The following is a 15,400-nucleotide window of genomic DNA, read 5'->3' as shown; positions in this document are numbered from 1 at the left end:
GGTATTTCTGGTTCTAGGTCCTTGAGGAATCACCACACTGTCTTCCACAATGGTTGAACTAATTTACACTCCCACCGACTGTGTAAAAGCATTCCTATTTCTCCACATCCTCTCCAGCATCTATTGTTTCTTGACTTTTTGATGATCACCATTCTAACTGGCATGAGATGGTCTCTTATTGTGGTTTTGATTTGCCTTTATCTAATGACCAGTGATCATGAGCTTTTTTAATGTTTCTTGGCCACATAAATGTCTTCTTTTCAGAAGTGTCTGTTCATATTGTTTGCCCACTTTTTTTTTTTTTTCCTAGTAAATTTGTTTAAGTTCCTTGTAGATTCTGGATATTAGCTCTTTGTCAGATGGATAGATTCCAAAAATTTTCTTCCATTCTGTAGGTTGCCTGTTCACTCTGATGATAGTTTCTTTTGCTGTGCAGAAGCACTTTAATTAAATCCCATTTGCCAACTTTGGCTTTTGTTATCACTGCTTTTCATGTTTTAGTCATGAAATATTTGCCCATGCCTATGTCCTGAATGGTATTGCCTAGGTTTTCTTCTAAGGTTTTTATGGTTTTAGTTCTTATGTTTAAGTCTTTAATCCATCTTGAGTTAATTTTTGTATGAGGTATAAGGAAGAGGTCCAGTTTCAGTTTTCTGCATACAGCTAGCCAGTTTTCCCAACACCATTTATTAAATAGGGAATCCTTTCCCCATTGTTTGTTTTTGTCAGGTTTGTCAAAGATCAGATGGTTGTAGATGTGTGGTGTTATTTCTGAGGCTTCTCTTCTGTTCAATTGGTCTGTATATCTGTTTTGGTACCAGTACCATGCTGTTTTGGTTACTGTAACCTTGTAGTATAGTTTGAAGTCAGGTAGCGTGATGCCTCCAGCTTTGTCCTTTTTGCTTAGGATTGTCTTGGCTATACGGGCTCTTTTTTGGTTCCATATGAAATTTAAAGTAGTTTTTTCTAATTCTGTGAAGAAAGTCAATGGCAGCTTGATGGGGATAGCATTGAATCTGTACATTACTTTGGGCAGTATGGTGGCCATTTTCACGATATTGATTCTTCCTATCCATAAGCATGGAATGTTTTTCCATTTGTTTGTGTTCTGTCTTATTTCCTTGAGCAGTGGTTTGCAGTTCTCCTTGAAGTGGTCCTTCATATCCCTTGTAAGTTTTATTCCTAGGTATTTTATTCTCTTTGTAGTAATTGTGAATGGACATTCACTCATGATTTGGCTCTCTGTCTATGATTGGTGTATAGGAACGCTTGTGATTTTTGCACATTGATTTTGTATCCTGAGACTTTGCTGAAGTTGCTTATGAGCTTAAGGACATTTGGGGCTGAGATAATGGGGTTTTCTAAAAATACAATCATGTCATCTGCAAATAGAGACAATTTGGCTTCCTCTATTCCTATTTGAATACACTTTCTTTCTTTCTCTTGCCTGATTGCCTTGGCTAGAACGTCCAATACTATGTTGAATAGGAGTGGCAAGAGGGCTTCCTTGTCTTATGCCAGTTTTCAAAGGGAATGCTTCTAGCTTTTGCCCATTCAGTATGATATTGGCTATGGGTTTGTCATAAATAGCTCTATTTTGAGATACGTTCCATCAATACCTAGTTTATTGAGAGTTTTTAGCATGAAGGGGTGTTGAATTTTATTGAAGGCCTTTTCTGCATTTATTGAGATAATCATGTGGTTTTTGTCATTGGTTCTGTTTATGTGATGGATTACGTTTATTGATTTGCATATGTTGAACCAGCCTTACATCCCAGGGAGGAAGCTGACTTGATCGTGGTGGATAAGTTTTTTGATGTGCTGCTGGATTTGCTTTGCCAGTATTTTATTAAGAATTTTCACATCGATGTTCATCAAAGATACTGGCCTGAAATTTTCTTTGTTTCATCTCTGCCAGGTTTTGGTATCAGGATGATGCTGGCCTCATAAAATGAGTTATAGAGGAGTCCCTCTTTTCCTATTGTTTGGAATAGTTTTGGAAGGAATAGTACCAGCTCCTCTTTGTACCTCTGATAGAATTCAGCTGTGAATTTGTCTGGTCCTGGGCTTTTTTCGGTTGGTACGCTATTAATTACTGCCTCAATTTCAGAACTCTTTATTGGTCTATTCAGGGATTCAACTTATTCCTGGTTTAGTCTTGGGAGGGTATATGTGTCCAGGAATTTATCCATTTCTTCTAAATTTTCTAGTTTATTTGCACAGAGGTGTTTTATAGTATTCTCTGATGGTAGTCTGTATTTCTGTGGGATCAGTAGTGATATCCCCTTTATCATTTTTTATTGGGTCTATTTGATTCTTCTCTTTTCTTCGTCTGACTAGTGGTCTGTTTTGTTAGTCTTTTCAAAAAACCAGCTCCTGGATTCATTGATTTTTTGAAGGGTTTTTTGTGTCTCTGTCTCCTTCAGGTCTGCTCTTAGTTCTTTCTTGTCTTCTGCTAGCTTTTGAATTTGTTTGCTCTTTCTTCTCTAGTTCTTTTAATGGTGATGTTACAGTGTCGATTTTAGATCTTTCCCGCTATCTCCTGTGGGCATTTAGTGCTATAAATTTCCCTGTAAACATTGCTTTAGCTGTGTCCCAGAGATTCTGGTACATTGTGTCTTTGTTCTCAATGGTTTCAAAGAACTTATTTCTGCCCTAATTTTGTTATTTACCCAGTAGTCATTCAGGAGCAGGTTGTTCAGTTTCCATGTAGTTGTGCAGTTTTGAGTGAGTTTCTTAATCCTGAGTTCTAATTTGATTACACTGGGGCCTGAGAGACTGTTTGTTTTGATTTCTCTTCTTTTGCATTTCCTGAGGGATGTTTTACTTCCAATTATGTGGTCAATTTTAGAATACATGCTATGTGGCACTGAGAAGAATGTATATTCTGTTGATTTGGGATGGAGAGTTCTGTAGATGTCTATTAGGTCCACTTGGTCCAGAGCTGAGTTTGTCCTGAATATCCTTGTTAATTTTCTGTCTTGTTGATCTGTCTAATATTGGCAGTGGGGTGTTAAAGTATCCCAGTATTATTGTGTGGGAGTCTTAAGTCTCTTTTTAGGTCCCTAAGAACTTGCCTTATGAATTTAGGTGCTCCTGTATTAGGTGCATATATATTTAGGATAGTTAGCTGTTCTTGTTGCATTCATCTCTTTACCATTATGTAATGCCCTTGTCTTTTTTTTTTTTTTTTATCTTTGTTGGTTTAAAGTCCGTTTTATCAGAGACTAGGATTGCAACCTCTGCTTTTTTTTTTCTGTTTGCTTGGTAAATATTCCTCCATCCCTTTATTTTGAGCCTATACTTTGCCATTCTTAAAACAGCTTATCCTTAATGGATTTGAAATTGGAATACTGTCAGGTACAATTGGACTGGAATAGGGAGCAAAATGTAGCAATAACTCCTGTAGTTCAAATACCTGGCAAAATGAGGTCTCTGTAACTCTAGGGGGTACAGGGGAGATGGAGACAACTGGGGATAACAGAGGATTGGATCAGTGAACTAATGCTGGAGAGAAGAAAATGAACAAAAGTCCACAATATGAACTACAAGATAGTTCTCATTATGGAATTCAGGATAAAGAAACTGTATCTTCACTGTTCTCATTGTGAAGGCTAGAGTTAGTCAATGATAGAAATAGGCTTTTAAGAACTTTATTCTGGATGAAAGCAGGACAAGGGAAACAACCATTGACAAGAAAAAATAAAACAGCATTGCAGTCTCTCAGGGATGAAAATACCATCCTGAGCAGCAGCAAATAACATATATGGGGTCTGTGGACTGGGTCTTTGTTAGGTTTTAAAACTGTGTTGTTAAACGTGTGTTTAATTTTTCTTTTCCATTGGTGAGTCAAAACACAATGGCCGATTAACAATACTGTTCCCATGGAGTGAGGCTGTAGGGAAATGTAATACTTTCTAAAATTGTATAAATATAAAAATATGGATGTGTAACTGTCTATATGTATTATGAGATAATACTGAGACTCTAATCAAATAATTAAACTAGGCAAATGAAAAAATAAGGCACATTAATGCATCTGCGGAAATTTGCTTTAAATTTTTTTCTATACTAATACATTTACATGGTACAAAATTAAAATAATATAAACAATATACGTTGAGAACTCATCCCATTCTGACCCAAGGTGGTTTGACTATACCAAAAGCCCATGTACCACGTGTAATCTTTGTGTTAGTTTTTTTGTTGGTTTGGTTTTTTGAGATGGAGTCTTGCTCTGTCACCCAGGCTGGAGTGCAATGGCACAATCTTGGCTCACTGCAACCTCTGCCTCTTGGGTTCAAGTGATTCTACTGCCTCAGTCTCCCAAGTAGCTGGGATTACATATGTGCACAGCCATGCCTGACTGATTTTTGTATTTTTAGTAGAGACGGAGTTTCACCATGTTGCCCAGGCTCGTCTCGAACTCCTGACCTCAAGTGATCTGTTTGCCTCGTCTTCTCAAAGTGTTGGGATTACAGGCGTAAGTCATCATGCCCGACCAGTGTTAGTTTTTCATGTATACTTTCAGTGGGTCTTTGTGCATATGAAAAATTCAAGAACCATATATTTACTTAAGTTAGAACCTAACATTAAACTCTTAATAATGCATACTGTCCTATGTGAAAGTGTGATTTATTTTTTCTCAATTGAATCTTTAATTGCAAATTAAAGTACAAAGATTTGAATATGAATGACATTACTGAACAACAAAATATAACCAAAGACAAAAGATATACAAATGAGCTTTTTCTAATGTATTAAAATATACACCCTTCCATCCTTTGGTTTATTACATGAAGAGTGTAGTAAGAAACAAGAGTTTCTAGGTGAATGAATATATTTCTGGGGATTTTCAATGATAGTATCTGTATTTTTAAAATAAAATTTTATTTTAATTTTATTTTAATTTTTTAAAATTAAAAATACAGATTGTTTAAAAACAATCACACCTAGACACATCACATTCAAACTGCAGTAAATTCAAAATAAAGAGAAAATGTTGAAGGCAGCCAAAGGCAGGGGATTGGTGGGGAGACACAATACATACAAAGAAACAAAGATGAGAATTACAGGACACTTCTCATTAGAAACTATGCAAACTAGAATACAAACAGTATAGAAAGAAAAAAAATCAACACATAATTCCATACCCAGCAAATATATCCCTCAAAAATGAAGACATAATGAAAACTTTTTAAGACAAAAACTGAGAAAATTCAGTAGCAGCCAACCAGCAATACAAGAAACATTAAAGAAAGTTCTTCAAACAGAAAGGATGCTAAATAAAATTTGGTAAACATGTAAAGTAATGAAGATTTCCAGAAGCAGTTAAGAATTTAACTTTTAATTGCTCTGAGAGACACTTGACTCCCTAAAGCAAAAATAATAGCAATGTACTGTGGCTTTATAGCATATGCAAAAGACAAATGCTTGACAACAACTGGACAAAAGTTTGAAGGGAGGAATTGGGAGTGTACAGTTGTATAAGTAGTACATATTCAAAATCTCAGGAATCACCACTAAAGAACTTATTGATGTAACAAAACACCACCTGTTTCCCAAAAACCTAGTGAAATAAATAAAATGGTATATATTATTTAAAGAGAGGCTGTCATTAACTATAGATGTATATTGTAAATTCTACAGTAAATGCTAAAACAATTATGAAAAGAGGTACAGGTTGAGTACCCCAATCTGAACATCCAAATGCTGCAAAATCTGAATTTTTTTGAGTGCTGACATGACAACTCAAAGGAAATGCTGATGGGAGTGTTTTGGATTTCAGATGTTCAGACTGCAAATACTCAACTGATAACTACAATACAAATATTCCACAATCCGAAAAAATCTGAAATCCTAACACTCCTAATCCCAAACAGTTTGGGTAAGGGATATTCAACCTGTATAAATAAGCTAATTGTGGATACAATATGAAATCATTTTTTAAAATTAGCAAAAAATGTATAACAAGAGGAAAAGAAATGAAGACAGAAGGTAACCAAAAACATATTTATATCTAACCATATCAATTACTAAATGATATATAAATGTCATAAACATACCAATTATAACAGAAATCATCAGATTGGAGAATAAAGCAACAATAATCAAATTAAAGCTGGAGTGGCTATACTATTATTAGGCAAACATGAATAAAATGCTATAGTGGTGATATTCAAAGCAAACAAAGTAGGCATCAAAACAAGGATTATTACCAGAAATAAGAGGGGCATTAAATAATAATAAAGAGGCAAATTTACCAAAAAGACATAAAATTAAATGTGTATGCACAAAACAACAAAGCTTCAAAATATACAAAGCCAAAACTGATAAAGACAAAGACTAAACAACCCACAATTACAGTTGGAGACTTCATTCTCATTAATCAATAAAACAAATAGGAAGAAAACCTGTAAGTCATGATGAAATCTTGCCACAATGAAAAAGAAAACATACACCAAGATGGATCATACTCTGGGCCATGTAATTCACTGCACCAATTTAAAAGAATTGAAACCACACACAGTATATTCTCATATCACAACAAAATTAAATGAGAATCAATAACAAACCAGTCTCAGGAAAGTCCCCCAATACTCATGGAAATTAAATAACCCATGGGTGAAAAAAATAACCCATGAGTTACAAGAGAAAAGGGAAAATAACTTAAATCAAATAAAAATAAAAAGATAACATATCAGAACTTGTAGAACGCCACTAAGGCAGCATTTAGAGAAAAATTTACAGCATGAAAATGCTTCTATTGGAAGAGAAGGAACTTACATCAATTATCTAAGCTTTTTTAAGCTTAATAAACTTAATTTAAAAAAAAAAGCTGGGTTCAATGGCTCACACCTGTAATCCCAGGATTTGGGGGAGGTCAAGGCAGGAGAACTGCTTGAGCCCAGGAGTTTGAGACTAGCCTGTGTGACAGAGTGAGACCCTGTCTATGAAAAAAGAAGAAAAAAAAAAAGAAAATTAAACCCCTAAGCAAGAAGGAAGAAAACAAACAAACAACAACAAAAAAAGAAAGCAGAAATCAACCAAACTAAAAGGGGAACAATGGTGAAAAAATAAAATAAATAAACTTTGAAAAGAACAAGAAAACAAAACAGAAATTACCAATTGTAGGACTGTATTATGATTACAGATCCTAATGATAGGCCAGGCGCAGTGGCTCACGCCTGTAATCCCAGCACTTTGGGAGGCTGAGGCAGGTGGATCACTTGAGGTCAGGAGTTTGAGACCTGCCTGGCCAACATGGCAAAACCCCATGTCTACTAAAAATACAAAAATTAGCTGGGCATTGTGGCAGGTGCCTGTAATCTCAGTTACCCAGGAGGCTGAGGCAGGAGAATCGCTTGAACCTGCCTGGGAGGCAAAGGTTGCAAATAAGTGCAAGATCACGCCACTGCACTCCAGCCTGGGAGACACACACACACACACACACCAGATCCTAATGACATTAAAATGAAAATAAATATTATGAAAAACTTTATGCCATACGTGACAATCTAGATGAAATAGACAATTTATTTAAAAAAGAAAACCTACCAAAATTCATTCAAGAAGAAATAGACATCCTGAATGTTCCTATACCTATTAATGACATTGAATTCAAGTTAAAACACCTCCAGAAACACCACCACCAGGCTTAGGCCTCTTACATGTATCAAACATTTAAGGGAAAAGAAACTACCAACACCACACAAACATTTTGAGGAAAAAGAAGAAAATAAAGAGGAGAAAAATACTTTCCATTTTATAAGGCTAGCATTATCTTGTTACCAAAATTAGAAAAATGCATGAAGAAAGGCAACAGATCAATATTCCTCATAAACATAGACACAAAATTCCTCAACAAATACCAGCAAGTAGAATATATGAAAAGAATACTGCACCATGACTAATTGGTTTATCTCAGGAATGCAATGTTGTTCAAACATTTTAAAATGAATGTAATTCACCATATTAATAGACTAAAGAAGGAAAACTCTTTAATCATCATAGTAGATGCAGAAAAAGCTCTTAAGGAAACAAGCAAAGAAACAAAAACCGTATTGGAAAAGAAGAAATAACTGTCTCCATTTGCATACAACATGATTATGTATAAAGAATGAAAAAGTTACCAGAACTAATCAGTTTCAAAAGGTCCTGAGATGCAATGTTAACATACAATGTTAACATAAATAAGTTGCATTTCTATATACTATTATGAACAAATAGAAACTTAAAATAGAACAAAATTTTCAGGAATTTTTTAAGTACAAGTCTAACAAAACATAGGCAATATCTGTGTACTGAAAAATACAAATCACTGACGAAGTAAAAGACCTAAATAAGAGAAGAGACATGCCATGTTCACTGATTGGAAGACTAAAGAAGTCAAATCTTCTAACACGCTTCCCATTAAAAGCCCTGCAAATATTCTTTAAAACAATCAACAAGATGGTTCTACAACTTACACGAAAAAGCAAAAGAACTAGAATAGCTAAAGCAATTCTGAAAAAGCAAAGTTGGAAGACTCGTGCTACCTGATTTAGAGAGAGTTACTATAAAGCTATGTTAGTAATCAAGAACAACTGGCTGTGTATGGTGAACAGACATAAAGATCAACAAGCAAGAATAGAGAGTTCAGAAATAGGCCCACTCGTATATGGTCAACTGATTTTTGACAAAGATGCAAAGTCAATTCAATGGAGAAAAGATCATTTTTTCAATAAATGGTGTTGGCATAACTGGACATCCATAGTTTTAAGATGAATAAACATGTTTTATATTATATGCAAGTATTAATTAAAAATGGACCATACATCTGTATGTAAAACCTAAACTCATAAAATTAGAAGAAAACATAGGAGAAAGTCTTTGAGACCTTGGATTAGGCAAAGGTTTCTTAGATATGACACCAAAAGCATGATACATCAAAGAAAATTATAAATTAGACTTCATAAAAATTTTAAACTTCTGCTTAACCACAGAGTGAAAAAATTTTACAAATCACATACCTGATAAAGCACTTGTATCAATAATATACAAAGAACCCATAAAACTCAATAAGAAAACAAGTAACCCAATAAAAAAAAATTGGGCAAAGTATTTAGACTTTACCAAAGATATGATAGTGGAAAATCAGAACATGCAAAACATGTTTAGAAAAATGCAAATTAAAAACACAGTAAGATACTACTAGGGTAGAATAGCTAAAAGAGACCGACCATTATACATTTTGATGAAAATGTGAAGAAAACATGTACACTGCTGATGAAAACATAAAACAGCACACTCACTTTGGTAAAGAGTGGAAATTCCTTAAAAAGTTAAACACGGCCAGGTGCAGTGGCTGTAATCCCAGCACTTTGGGAGGCCTAGGCAGGTGGATCACAAGGTCTGGAGTTCGAGACTAGCCTGGCCAGCACGGTGATACCCCGTCTCTACTAAAAATACAAAAAATTAGCCGGGCATGGTGCCGCATGCCTGTAGTTCCAGCTACTTGGGAGGCTGATGCAGGATAATTGCTTGAACCCAGCAGGCAGAGGTTGCCACACCACTGCACTCCAGCCTGGATGACAGAGACTCCATCTCAAAAAAAAAAAAAAAAAAAAGTTAAACACAATGTTTGGGGTGATGGGCATCCCAACTACACCGATTTGATCATTACACATTGTACACATGTACTGAAATACCACAGGTACTCCTCCAAATTTGTATAACTGTGATAAATAAAAATCCTAAATTAAAAATACAATAAAAGTCATACATATACTTACCATATGATCCAGTTATCCAATTCCTAGCTATTTATCCAAGATAAAATATATAGTCTAGAGTTATATATGGTGTGTGTATATATATATTTCTGGACTATACATATCTCCATGCAAACACTTGTACACAAACAAGTGTTGACAGCATGTCATAGCGTTTATAATAGCCAAGTTTGAAAACAACTCAAATCCCCATCAATAGATGGATTAAAAAAAAATTGTGGTATATCTATACAATTACAGTAATGATCAATAATGAAGAATTAATTATATACAGACAACAAGGATGAATCTCTTTCTGCCAGAAGTTAGGGGAAAAAAGAGTATATACTGTATGGTTTTCATTTGTTAGGATAGTAGGAAATGCAAACTACTCTACAGTGACAGAAAGCAGATCAGTGGTTGCTCAGGGATTGGGGAGGAGCAGAATGGAGATTAAAAGGGAGATATGAGGTGACTTTGAAGAATGATGGGTATTTTTGCTATCTTGATTGTGGTGATGGTTTCAAAGATACACATATTAAAACTTTAAAAATCGAACACTTTAAATATGTACAGCTTATTGTATGTTAATTATACCTCAAAACTTAAAAGGGGGAGGGAAAAAGAGAAGAGAAATATGGGTATAAATTGCTGAAGGGCTCTCCAACTTACAATTTTCAAGTAAATGGCTATCCTAAAACCTGCATTTTTAAGATGATTATTATCTCTGAGTCAGGGCCCCAGGCCGGAGTGCAGTGCAACAGCACAACTCACTACAGCCTCAACCACCTGGGCTCTAGCAATCCTCCCACTTCAGCCACTCAGCCTGTAGCTGGGACTACAGGTACGTGACACCATGCCCGGCTAATTTTTTGATTTTTTTTTTGTAGAGATGGGGTCTCACTGTGTTGCCCATGTTGCTCTTGAACTCCAGGGCTCAAGCCATTCTCCTGCCTCAGCCTCTGAGAGTGCTGGGATTACAGGCATGAGCCACCATGCCTGGCAAAAGCTGCATATTTTTAAATAAACCTGATTCTGTGGAGGAACTACCAAGTAAATAGTTTCAGATAAGTCCTAAAAAGGATTCCTTCCTCAAGTGGACTGCAAAATTATAGTTGGAAGAGGTACATTCAGTTAGGTTACAGCTGCTAGGTTAAAGCTTCAAACATGGCTTTTTCAACATTTGAGTTAATTTTTCAGTATTGGTTCAATCATCAAACAAGAAGAAATACTTTAAAATGGCATCAACAAGGTCAGAAATGTAATCAAGGAAGTAGGAAATACAAAACATATCTCTTAGATGGGGGTGTCCAATCTTTTGGCTTCCCTGGGCCACACTAGAAGAACTGTCTTGGGTCATACATAAAACAACCGATGAGCTTTAAAATTTTTCAAAAAAAAAAAAATCTCATGTTTTAGAAAGTTTATGAATTTGTGTTGGGCCACTTTCAAAGCTGTCCTGGACTGCAAATTGGACAAGCTTGCCTTAGATTATTAACTTATTATAGGAAAAGCCTGAGTTGAAATGGAGCAAAACACTTCCTAGGCAAATTTGGTACTTTTTGAAGGATATTCCATTCTTATATTTGTACTTTATTCATGTGAAATGGGATGCATGCTCTACAGAATGTAAACTTAGGCATTCTGGCCTTGCAATGTAATTTATGCAGATAGCATTTAAGAGTAGCTTTGAAGTCAGCAAGATAGACCTGAGTTCAAACTGTGGTTGTGGCATTTACTACTGACTGACTTAGGGAAGGTACTTAAACCTGTAAAACCTAAGTTTACTTACAAAAAAAAACAAACAAACATAACATTTATTCATAGAATTGCAGATTAGCTACACATTGGACACACAGCACATTGCTTCATACATGGTCCTAATTTTCTCTAAAAAAATATGCTTGTGTTTTCTTATGTCAATTTGAGCATTTCTTTAAACCTAAAAGACTTGAGAAGTGCTGAATTGAGATAATACATATCTGTAGTACGTATGTATCTCAGAAGCAAGGCTTCCGAGAAACTAAAATTTGCTTAGACCAGGGAATGGCAAACTTCCTAAAAAGGGCCAGACAGTAACGTTTTGGGTCTTGTGGGCCACAGATGGTCTCTGTAGCATATTCTTTTTTTTTCCTTATAACTCTTTAAAGATTTAAAATCTCAGCTCTCGTGTTGTACAAAAAGAGAACACAGGCTAGATTTGGCCAGCAGGCTATAGTTTACTGATCCCTTGTTTAGACATTTCTAGTATAAGTTAGCAGATATCTAGTAATAGTGACATCTATGTTGAAAATAATAGTTAACACTATACAGATCTTACTATATGCCAGGCATATAGTTTTAACCCTTACCACAGAACTAAAAGATATTATCCTCAAACATTGACAACACAAGCAAATTGAGGAATAGAGAGGTTAAGCATTTTGTCTGCAGTTACACAACTAGCAAATGGCTACACTGAACAAGAAAGTCTAATTCCAGGGTTGGCTTTTTCTTTTTTTCCTTTTTTTTTTTTTTTTTTTTGAGATGGAGTTTCACTCCTGTTGCCCAGGCTGGAGTGCAGTGGCACGATCTCAGCTCACTACAACATCCACCTCCTGGGTTTAAGCAATTCTCCTGCCTCAGCCGAATAGCTGGGATTACAGGCGCCCACCACCACGCCTGGCTAACTTTTTGTATTTTTAGTAGAGACAGGGTTTTACCATGTTGGCCAGACTGGTCTGGAACTCCTAACCTCAGGTGATCCACCCACTTTGGCCAGCCAAAGTGCTGGGATTAAAGGCGGCAGCCACTGCACCCAGCCAGCTTTTTCAAGATGGGGTCTCACCGTCACCCAGGCTGCAATGCAGTAGTGCAATCACAGCTCACTGCAGCTTCAAACTCCTGGGCTCAAGTGATCCTCCCGCCTCAGCCTCTTGAGTAGTTGAGACTATAGGTGTGAACCACTGTGCCTGGCTGAGAGTCTGCTATTATACTATACTACTTTGTTACCAATCTTCTGACTTGGTCTCTTTAACACTAGTTTCTCCTAAAATGTCTTGGTCCTCTCAAGAAGCAGTAGAGGGATGCGGTTTGAGACTTTGTCAAACTACCTCTGAGAAGGTTACGAAGAGAATGAGAGGTAAATAAAGCAATATTCATCAGTGGCATCAGTGACACTCACAGGCTAGGAGAGCTCCACAACAGTTCACAAGAAACCATTCCTTAACATTAACTGTGCTAGTACCTGCAAGGAAACATTGACTGGAAGGCTCTCATCTGAATATATCTATCTTTGGATATTTCTATCAGATACTTTTCTTCATGATCCTACGGGAACATTTTATTTGGTTTAAAGGGTCAATACCCTGAGAATGCGAAAAATTGTAATGTTTGGGAGACTATGCCATTCAAAAATCATCTCTGGCATCAGTCATCCAATATTCCCATTCTCTCCAAAAGACAGAACCCCCAAGTTCTAGTTGCATGCATGTCCACATTCCCCAGTAAATATATGAATGATACTGGGAGACAAATTTCTGATTCTTGAAGAATGAAGATGCAACACAGAATAGGGGTAAGGCTAGAAAAAAAAAATCACTATGATATTAAGAACTGGAGATAAAAGCAGGAACTCATCATTAATTCTTTCTACCTTTCTACTTCTCTTCCTGTCTATATACCTCTTTCCCCTCCTTCATCCCCTAGTGGAAAAAAAAAGAAAAGGCACATCTATTACAGCTATTACCCAGATCTTGATGTTTAACTACCATCCCCCAATCAGAAGAATCTGAGTTCTCAAAGAAACAGCAAATTCCATGGATGGGGCAGGAAGAATACCAGATGAGCTTGGAACATTGTATTGTGTAGATGTGCTCAAATTTATTTGAAAATACCTGACGGGCAAACAGGACAGAAGGGAAACTTCCTTAGAGTAGAACAACAGTCTAACAAGTGTTGGAGGAATGATGAAGGTTGAATATATCACCCTTTTACACCATCAGAGCAATTACTGATTTAGGCCAGACTTAGAGAATGCTTAAACTAGTGGAGGAAAATTTACAAAAAACAAGTTATTTATAGAGTCAGGAAGTGTCTCCCCACAAGTTGCCTTTGTAATTATTAATTACAAAGAAAAAAATAGTAATTTCGCAGTGGAAAAACCCAGCACGGCCCTCCCCAATCAAGTGTTCCAAGTTAACATAACCCATAAAGGTACAAACATACCGTGTTTCCTGATGTGCTGCACACCACTTAGAGTCCTCAGGGAAAAAAATGTAATTCAAATCCAATTGTAAGGAAACCTCAGGCAAATCCAAATTAAGAGACATTCTACAAAATAATCTCAAGAATATCAAGGTCATTAAAAACAATGAAAGAGGTAGCAATTCAGATTAAAGCAGTCTAAATGCAATGTGTAATCTTTGGACTCTAGAGCAGAAAACCAATAAATATATTATTGGGATAACTGTAAGATTTAAATAAGGTCTATAGGTTACATAGTGTTATGTATCAATAATAAATTTTCTTTCTGGGTACAGTGGCTCATGCCCATAATCCTAGCATTTTGCAAGGCTGAGGTGGGAGGATCACTTAAGCCCAAGAATTCTACACCAGTTTAGACAACATAGCGAGAGCCCATCTCTACAAAAATCTTTAAAATTAGGTGGGCATGGTGGTCAATGCCTGCAGTCCCAGTTACTTGAAAGGCTGAGTGGAGTGGATCGCTTGACCCCAGGAGTTCAAGGCTGTGGTGAGCTATAATCACCCCCCTGCACTCAGCCTGGACAACAGAATGAGACCCTGTCTCTAAGTAAATAAATCCCTGGAATGTTGTATTAAAGCTAAGTAGATATCCTTGTTCTTAGGAAAGCACACAAGTATTTAGTGTAGGGAGAAGGATATAACATATTCATATGGTAAAACTTTATGTATAAATGCATATAACATGTATAAGTATGGGTATAGATATGCTCATACTTATTGAGAGAATAATTCAAACATGTTAACAACTGGTGAATCTGGGTAAAGAGTATATGGGAGCTTTTATACAATTTCTATAATTTTTCTGAAAGTTTTAAATTATTTCAAAATAAGTTTAAAGAAATATAAAAATATACATAAAGTAAAATCTCATTATTTAGAGAGAACTATAAGTAAATACTTATTCATCTATGCGTTTTTACAAAATAGGATCACATAAAAATCTCACATTTTTTTTTTCAAGTTAATATACTCTGAACATCTTCCAACATCCACAGCTAAAAATTTACCTTTTCCCATTTGATGTCTGCATAGCGTGCTGCTGGATTGGTAAAGCACAAAATACTTTGGCAATCCAACTATTTCTGTTTGCTATTAAAACAATGATGCACTGACTATCCTTTATTTATTTATTTGGGATGCAGTCTCGCTGTGTCACCAGGCTGGAGTGCAATCGTGTGATCTCGGCCCACTGCAACCTCCACCTCCCGGGTTCAAGCGATTCTCCTGCCTCAGCCTCCCAAGTAGCTGGGACTACAGGCACATGCCACCACGCCTGGCTAATTTTTTTGTATTTTTAGTAGAGACGGGGTTTCACCATATTAGCCAGGATGGTCTTGATCTCCTGACCTCGTGATCCACCCGCCTTGGCCTCTCAAAGTGCTGTGATTACAGGCATGAGCCAC

The sequence above is a fragment of the Macaca thibetana genome, chromosome 19 (assembly GCF_024542745.1).
Source record: "Macaca thibetana thibetana isolate TM-01 chromosome 19, ASM2454274v1, whole genome shotgun sequence".
Taxonomy (NCBI): Eukaryota; Metazoa; Chordata; class Mammalia; order Primates; family Cercopithecidae; genus Macaca; species Macaca thibetana.
This window is presented reverse-complemented; position numbering follows the sequence as displayed.